Genomic DNA, 8,472 nt, shown 5'->3' on the forward strand with positions numbered 1-8,472 from the left:
ACCAATTTTCATAGTACCTGGATTAGCTTCTATTCTGACCAATTGCATAAAGATATTTTAATGTTTCATTTCTCCCACATCCTTGTAAGCATATGCTGGAATTTTTATTAATTCTTTGATAATTTCATGCAATGTACTTTGATCATATTCACTCTCCATCCCCCATCTCCTCTCACTGTGAGTTCTTATGTGGAATGGTCATGTCATATCTGGAAAACATTGCTTCACAGCATTCCTCCACAACCTCTGACTGTTACAATCTTTCCAGACCCTCTTTCATGATGACCCCTGAGTCTTGGAAGGAAATGATGCAATTGTGATATTTGATTTAAGGCTGAGCATCCTGTAGTCTCTTATTCTCTGCACTCTGACCAGTTATAAGTCTATGTGTTGATTACCGTTTACTGCAAAATGAAGCTTCTCTGATGAGAGTTGAGAACTACAGTAAACTATGGGTATAAAGACAAACATTTAGAGGCCACTTTGATACCATGTCCAATTAGCAAATTAACAGTAGTAGGATCTCCCTAGGGCCTATGGGCTCTATCCAGCTCTGGGTTATTGGCTGGTTGACATATCCTCCAATAAGCAAGACCTCCCCATGCATGCTCCTTATTGGGACTATGATGAGGTAATTTTCCAGACTCCTTACATAACTTGACATAGCAGCCTTGCTCTTTGTCCACTTTATTGTCTAGTATATTGATTTTTTAAAAATATTTTTATTATTTTTATTTTATGTGTATGCACGTATTGCCTGCATGTAGATAAGTGCACCTGTATCGTGTAATGCCCGCAGAGGACAGAAGAGGCTGTCGGATCCCCTGGAACTGGAGTTATGGACAGTTGTTAGATGCCATGTGGGTGCTGGGATTCGAATCTGGGTATTCTGCAAGAACAGCCAGTGTTCTTAACTGCTGAGCCATCTCTCCAGCCTGGTATATCAATATCTTAAATCTTTTCACCATAATAAATGTCATAGATATGTTAATGTTGAATTTTCTGTTTCCTCTTCCTCTACCCTCAAATATTATTAACCTTCAACTTGGTAAATGAAGCACTTAATTTATCTGAATAATACTGGCAATGTCTCATAACCTTCCTAAGATAAAAAGGAGACATGTAAGGAAGTTCGTAGGTGTCTTAGGACCCTGAGCTGTCCCCTGGGAGTATGTCAGGACCAGAGATTGATTCCATTCCTTAGAAGCCATTCAGCATTTTGGTATCTATTTAAAGTATATCATATGGTATTGTGATGCACAGACACAGTGATTTCCATAATGAAGCATGTGAACACATCCATTATACAGCATGGTTTTGTTTTCTGCATTTTAAAGCTATCCAGTATTGACTAACAATGTGAACTGCCAGAATTTATTAGAACATTCTCACTATGACTGATATATCCAGATTATTGATCTTACACAAATGAAACTTGCACCATTTTATCTCCATTTCAAAGATACTTTCTGCCTCCTTGGTAACCAACAGTCCATTCTCTATGATTTGACTTTTCTCATATTCTGCCTCTAAGTAAGATCATACAGTATTTTGTGTCTTGTTTTGCTTAGCATAATACACTTCAGGTTTGTTCATGTCAATGACGGTAGCATTTCCATTTTCAGAATCAAATATTCGTTGAATATTCCTGTATTTCTTTCATCTCTTTCCATTCATCTCTTGTGTACATTCGTAATTTTCTGTTTTGGGATTTGTAAATTATTCTGTGGTGCACACTAGAGGAAAGAAGTCTCTATGGACCGTGGATGTTACCTACTCTTGATGCATATCCTGAGAAATGATTACTGAGTAGTGTAATATTTCTCTTTCTTGCTGCTCCTGAGTTTTCACCCCCTTTTCTATGATGACTACACTACTTTATGCTATCACCAGCGATAAACAAGAATTCCTTCTCCCCCTGATCAAGACTTTTCATGTCCTGCCTGTTTGTAACAGAGTTTCTAACAGGTGTGAGGTAACCCTTCATCTTGGTTTTCGTTTGCATTTTCCTTATGACCATGTCTACTAAGTACTTTTGAATATGACCTTCAGCCATTTGTCTGCACTCTTTCTAGAAATTTTGATTCAATTTACTTGCCAATATTTCAGTAAATTATTTAAATTTCTGTCATGTCATTTTTGTGGGTTTCTTGGATGTTTTATGTACTAATGCCTTACATTACATAGGTTCATAAATATTTTCTTCCAATATTAACTTCATTTTGTAGACTATTTCTGTCCAGAATCCTTTTAGTTTGATGTAGTCCCATCAGATTGCTGTTTGGTTTATTTTTTGTTTGGTTCCTGAACATGAGTTTTGATGTGGAACAAAGCAAAGACCCAGTCAATAACAAAGAGATTTGCTTGCATTTACCACTAGGTGTTTTAAGTTTTCAGATACTATGTTTGGCTTGTTAATTTACTTTCTGAGAATAAATAACTGACAAGGTGTCTAAATGTATGTAGAAATTCCAAAAAGCAAGGCTGGAGAGATGACTTAGCAGTTCAAAGCATTTGCTACTCCTGCAGAGGACCTGGGTTCAGTTCCCAGCACCCACATGACAGCTCACAACCATCTGTAACTCCAGTTCTAGCGGATTGAATGAACTTTTCTGGCCTCTATGGGGACCAGACTTGCACACAGTACACATACATATATGCATGCAAATGCTTATACACATAAAATAAAGATAAAAACGTCTCTTAAAAAAGAGAAATTCACAACAGTGAAGACACTTGATCATTTTCGAAATGGAAAATTAAATGGGGGGAATTCAGAGTAAAATAAGACAATGAAATAGAAAGGTGTTTTGATATTCAGTAAAATGATACCACATTAAAGCCAAATATATGAATGAGTAAAAAGGAAGTTATTTAATATCATAAATTATAGGTACTATATGCATTAAAGTTGTAATAGTGAAATAGCAAATGACTCTGTCTTCTGTTCAGTTCTAGCCCTGCTATCAGCCTTCTACACATCTATCTAAATCTTAAAGTTGCATGAATGTCTGTTTGATTTCCTGTTTCCCCCACCTTCAGCTTCATTATTTTCTATTATATGCATTAAATTAATTGCTATTTTTATAGTTTACCCTATACACATTAAATATACATCATTAAATGTGTTTATGGTACTGAGGATTGAACCTAGGGCCTCACACATGTTAGGTAAATGTCATACTACTGAGCTATTTTGCAAGCACTCTTATTTCACTTTTTACTTTGAGACAGGTTCTCACTAAGTTGCCCATGATCTTGAACTGGCTGTGTACCTCAGACAGGCCTTGAACTTGTGATCCTCTTGCCGCAGCCTCCTGAGTAGATGGGAATGTAAGACTATGTCACCAAGCAAAGCTAAAATTCTTTTGCTGTTTAGTTATGTAATGTAATATTTAAATATAGTTTGTATATTTTCAACTTATGTAGAATTATGGTTATATGCTTTATTTTATATATTAATATTTTCTTATTTTACATATATTCATTGATAACTATAAAACAATAGATTGATTCTGAATTTCAGAAGTTGTTCTGAACATTTTTTCACTTTTATTTGTTCACGATATTTTTTGATTTTCCATTTGACATTTTTTTCATAAATTTTTTAACTAATTCCCATATATTTCTTTTCCTGCTTTTCCCTTAATTTAATATATGAACTATATTGGAGTAAGTATTCTAAAAGCCATTTAAACTTAAAGAGGTATCATAATCCCTTAAATATTCTCTGAGTTCAAGGACTTGGATTACCTAAGAGTATGCCATGATTCTGCAGTTATTTTCACATGAGACAGTGCAGGCTTTAAAAAAGATGACTGTATGTAATACTTATGCACATGATCAAATTGTCCTGGAAATGGCAAAATTGACTATAAATATATGGACTAATCTTAACAGAACTCTCTGAATAAAAGTTGTGAGTTATTTAAAACGGCCTAACATAGGCGGAAATTCACTGCTTAAAACTTGTTCTTCCTAGGATCAGACCCCCAAATATGAGTGAGGACAGAGAGCCGCCTATAAACAAGTAACTTCTCGGTTTGATTTTGTCTGTACTTTGATATCTAAGCTTTTAGTCATTTCTGCTAATTTGACACTAGGCGGTGGTCTATATTCAGGTTTGCATTAAGTCTTCTGTAGCCTTAAAATTCTATTAAAGAAGAATCAGAGTTGCATGTTCCTCTATAAGTCATTCATAATAAATTAATTTTCTCATCAAGTTGCATTTTTCAAGTAATTCAGCATCCCAACGCAGAGATAAGACACATTGACATCTCTCTGGGGAGCTGATGCCTAAACAGGAAACTGATGGTGGAGCATCCATGGGCAACATCTCAGAGTGACCATCCTCCTCTGTATAGTATGAAGTGGTGTGCCTTCTAGACCAATGTGGTCTGTCACGTGAGTATGAAAAGAGCCCAAGATTGCTTAGCAAATTGGAGAATATACTGTAATCTTTGAACATAGTACATAGAAGAGACCACTTCAGGAGAAATATATCTTGCAGTGTTACAGCCCTCATTCTGGATGGGAAGACATGTGGCCAATGCTGGACAGTCTGTGAGAGGAAAATGGCTTCCTTGAAGGAAGAACTCTAGCTAGAAAAGATATAAATGGCATCCTTTGCATTTGCCTGCCAGGAAATTACATAAAGGAAAGTATGACATGGAAGAACTGGATTTCTGGTCTCTATACTCAGAGGGATGAAAACAAAAAGAAAAAAATAGATTCCTTGTTGTGCTGAGAAGCCTCAGCTAAGACCTGTACTGCGAGCCAGACAGTGAAGAAGGATGAGAAGAGGTGAAAGTTTAAGTGATAGCTTCCAAGTCCTGTCCTGGATGTAGAGAAAGGGGGAGTCCATGATTGCTCTTCAGGAGACTATGATCAATAGGAAATGTTCTATCTCTGAGCCACTTGAGCCACTTGACCTTAGGGAATACACTTAATCACATGACAAAAGAGACCTTTATTGCTTGGCTTGTAAGACTCTGGGATGAATGGGTAAATGGGATCAGCTTAAGTGTCAAGGAGGTAGAAAAGAGATGCAATATAATGATTCCACGTTCTGAGGTGTATGCTGTACAGTCTCTGACAGTGCTGCACCAAGGAGATCCCTTCCTTACAGATTGTCTTCTATGACCATTAGGAAAACTTGAATGTCATTACAAAGATTCACTTTGGAAGACCATAGTGTGCTTATGTAATAGGGCGCCTTCTTGCCCATAGCTATGCCATGTTAAAATTTAGGTTGACTCTAGTCTCTGAAGTTATCAGGCAGTTGGCCCAGGGTATGGGAACACATGTCAGCTGGACCCTGGTTGTCTTGGGAACAAGTCAGATTGCCCCAGAGTGCACCTGCTAACTGCATATTTATGGCTTCTGTAGGTTATGCTTGGCTTGCTTCTGCAAAATAGTAATTGTTGCTTAATAAAATAGCAATTGTTAAGGGAACTCTCCACCTGTAAGCTTGGGAACTTAAGCTTTCCCATCCCTGGTTATGTTTTCTCTGTATAAAATCTTACCTTAGAGATGGCTCAGGGCTATGCACTTGAGTTCTGACACCCTTGTGTAGTAGCCCTAGCCAGTAATGACTTTCATTCAGCAAAACTTTGTCTGAGTGGTCCTCTCTGCTGAAGGAGCCCACAACATTTATACTTCACATGCTGTATACACATACAAGGCTCGTTCAGAGCAGGGTCACACTAGCTGAACATGAATATAAATCAACTTGCATATTAATGATTTGCAGGTGGGTTGCATAGGGCTCATACCTAGGAGTAAGAGATGGAAATAGGCCTTCACTCATGTAGATACTACAAAAAACACTAAAAAGTATTCCCCTATCAGTGGTCCCTGGTGAGGTTATCATCTGGGGTCTCACCCATTTCCATGTACTCAGGAGTGTCTGCAGAGAAACAACAGTGACAGGAACTCTCATTTCACAAACACAGACATTCATAATTGGGCCAAGGCCAACAAAGTACAATGGCATTTTCACATGCCGTATAACAAGTTCTTGAAACAACAGCTAAGAGTTTAAACTAAAGCATCCTGAGTGGATGGATGAAGTAGTGACAGAAACCACTGGTCGTTAAGTGAAAACCGCAGTGCCACAGGTGGGCTACCTCCCTATGAATTTTTGACCAAAGTGTTTCTGAGGTTCCTCATACCATACGGAATGTTTACATAGTAGTGTATTCATGTCAAAATTGATGGAAACATTTGTAGTGCTGTGCTGGATAGATTTAGTTGTCAAGTTGATACATCTGGATAGAGGGAGCCTCAATTGGGGAGTTGCCTCCCATTCCACTGGCCTGTGGCCATGTCTGTGGGGCATTTTCTTGATTTTTGAGTGATGTGGGAGGATGCAGCCCACTGTGGGTTGTGCCACCCCTGGACAGGTTGTTCTGTATTGTATAAGAAAGCAGGTTGAGCATGGACCAGGAGAGCAAGCCAGTAAGCAGCATTCCTCCATGGCCTGTGCTTCAGTTCCTGTCTCTAGGTTCCTGCCCTGAAATCCTACCTTGAGCTCCCTCAGTGATGAACTGTGATGTGAGAGATGTAAGCCAAAAAAACCATTTCCTCCATAAGTTGGTATTGATCAGAGTGTTTTGTCACAGCAATTAAAGGCAAACTAGAATAAGTGCCTGATGACACTGTGTGTGGGACAACAGTCACCAGCATTCATGCTGACCTAGAGGCTTCATGCACTGTAACTACCATCAAACCTTGCAGGAAGTACTGCTGCTGCATTGGTGGTATGACAACTGCAATTTGGACCTTAGGTCTATTTTGTGGGAGAGGGTCCGTGTCTAATACTGTAATCCTTAGTAGCTGTGAGAAGTTACATGAATAAATGTCAACACATACACACCACAGTATGGAATGGAATAACCAGGATGAGAAACGAAGATCTATATAAACACTAGATAGGTTTGTGAAACCAAATAGATTGGGAGACAAAATGCCTTCTACAGACATAGGACATAATACCCCCCAGTAGGTACAGGGTGGTTACATGGGAATCATTTGACAATTTGCCAGACAGTTAGAAAGTGGCCTTTATTACCTGGCTGTATCCATGACCCCTTGCCTACTGAGCTTGAAAGCTACCAGTGCTAAAACTCAGTTTTCCTCAGTAACTGACCTGGTGAGAACACCCACTCAGTCTACTCATATCCTAGACAGCAGAGGGCTGATTTGACTCAGATAAAGGCTCTTGACAGTTTCACCACCAAGACCTTAAACTGCACACATAAAGTAAAGAATGTTCTTGCTGGCTTAAGGAACAACACATATGAAGAAGGTGGTATTACAAAGCAGAATGCTAAGTGCTGCCCTTGTAGACACATGTGCTCTCACCAGCACCATGAGCAATATATTTATATCCCAGATAATGAGGTTGATGTCAAAGATATTTTTAACCAGTGAAAAGTGAATATTCATGATGTAGATCATTTAGGCAGTTATGTCAGTTTTGCAAATTGGCTTCGTGATCTGCTTGGTAACTGGGACATTATAATGTTGACTGATGCTTGTGCCATGCTAGGAGTAAGTACCTGTTGCTTTGATCTGTATCCTTGCTGTGGAAATAGCGGCTCTGTGCTCGTCTCTCAGCAGAAACACTAAACAAAACAAAATAAAAAAAAAAACTATATAATCCCAAAGCTTCACAACAAAGGAGAGAGAGAATGCAAGACTGAGAAGAATGGGTATTATATAAGAAAATTAGTCCTCAATAGCTAAGCTGGAGTGACTCCATCTTGTAACACAGAAGCAGTTGGTTTTCATCCATGACAAATTGCAGCAATGGACATCTTCCTCTCCTATGAGGAAGCAAACAAATGACTCATATTCTACAGAGGAATTACTAAATCACCACAGTAAGAGCCAAAAGTTAGTCAATGAAATGCAGTCAAATATCTAATTTTGTGTCAGTTTGGCCAAGGCAGTTAGCTACACACTAAAAGAGTGAAGGGGAAACATACTCACCAGAAGTTTCAATGTTTTGTGTAGATAAGAGAGTCAAACATCTTGTTTTATGAGGGTAACCTGTCATAAGACAGGAAAGGCATCAATGAAAAAAAGAGTATTCCCACCTACCAAAGCCACTCTTCACACTAGGTGGCCTAAAATGGGCCCCATTCCTCCACAATTCTACATATGTAATCTGAAACAATGCTGGTCCGAAAGTAGAAATCACTGAGCAGAATACTTAATGTATTTTGTCTTTTCTTAGGTTGCTAGAAAGACATATAAACACTGTCAAACAGGGATTTCTTAAAAAAAAACATTTTATTCATTAATTTTACTCTATGTGTATGAGTGTATTGCCTGCATGGTTGAAAGTGCATCCGTGTCATGCAGTGCCCGCCTATGGGACTGAGGGCATCAGGTATCCTGGAACTGGAGCTAAGGATGGTTTTTAGCCAACATGTGGGTGCTGGGAATCGGAACCAGGTCCTCTGC

General features: G+C 38.6%; 1 long non-coding RNA gene across 1 annotated transcript in view; it reads right to left on the reverse strand.

Annotated features, from left to right (window-relative positions):
* LOC115070242 overlaps positions 1–8,067 on the reverse strand; it is an 18,549-nt gene extending 10,482 nt beyond the window's left edge. The window contains exons 1-2 of the long non-coding RNA XR_003849436.1: positions 7,996–8,067; positions 7,563–7,628 (exon numbers count right to left, since the gene is read on the reverse strand). This is a non-coding gene — a long non-coding RNA (uncharacterized LOC115070242). The remainder of the gene's footprint in view (positions 1–7,562; positions 7,629–7,995) is intronic.
* Between the last annotated feature and the right edge of the window lie 405 nt (positions 8,068–8,472).

The sequence above is a fragment of the Nannospalax galili genome, unplaced genomic scaffold, assembly GCF_000622305.1.
Source record: "Nannospalax galili isolate Female #2095 unplaced genomic scaffold, S.galili_v1.0 scaffold1956, whole genome shotgun sequence".
Lineage (NCBI taxonomy): Eukaryota > Metazoa > Chordata > Mammalia > Rodentia > Spalacidae > Nannospalax > Nannospalax galili.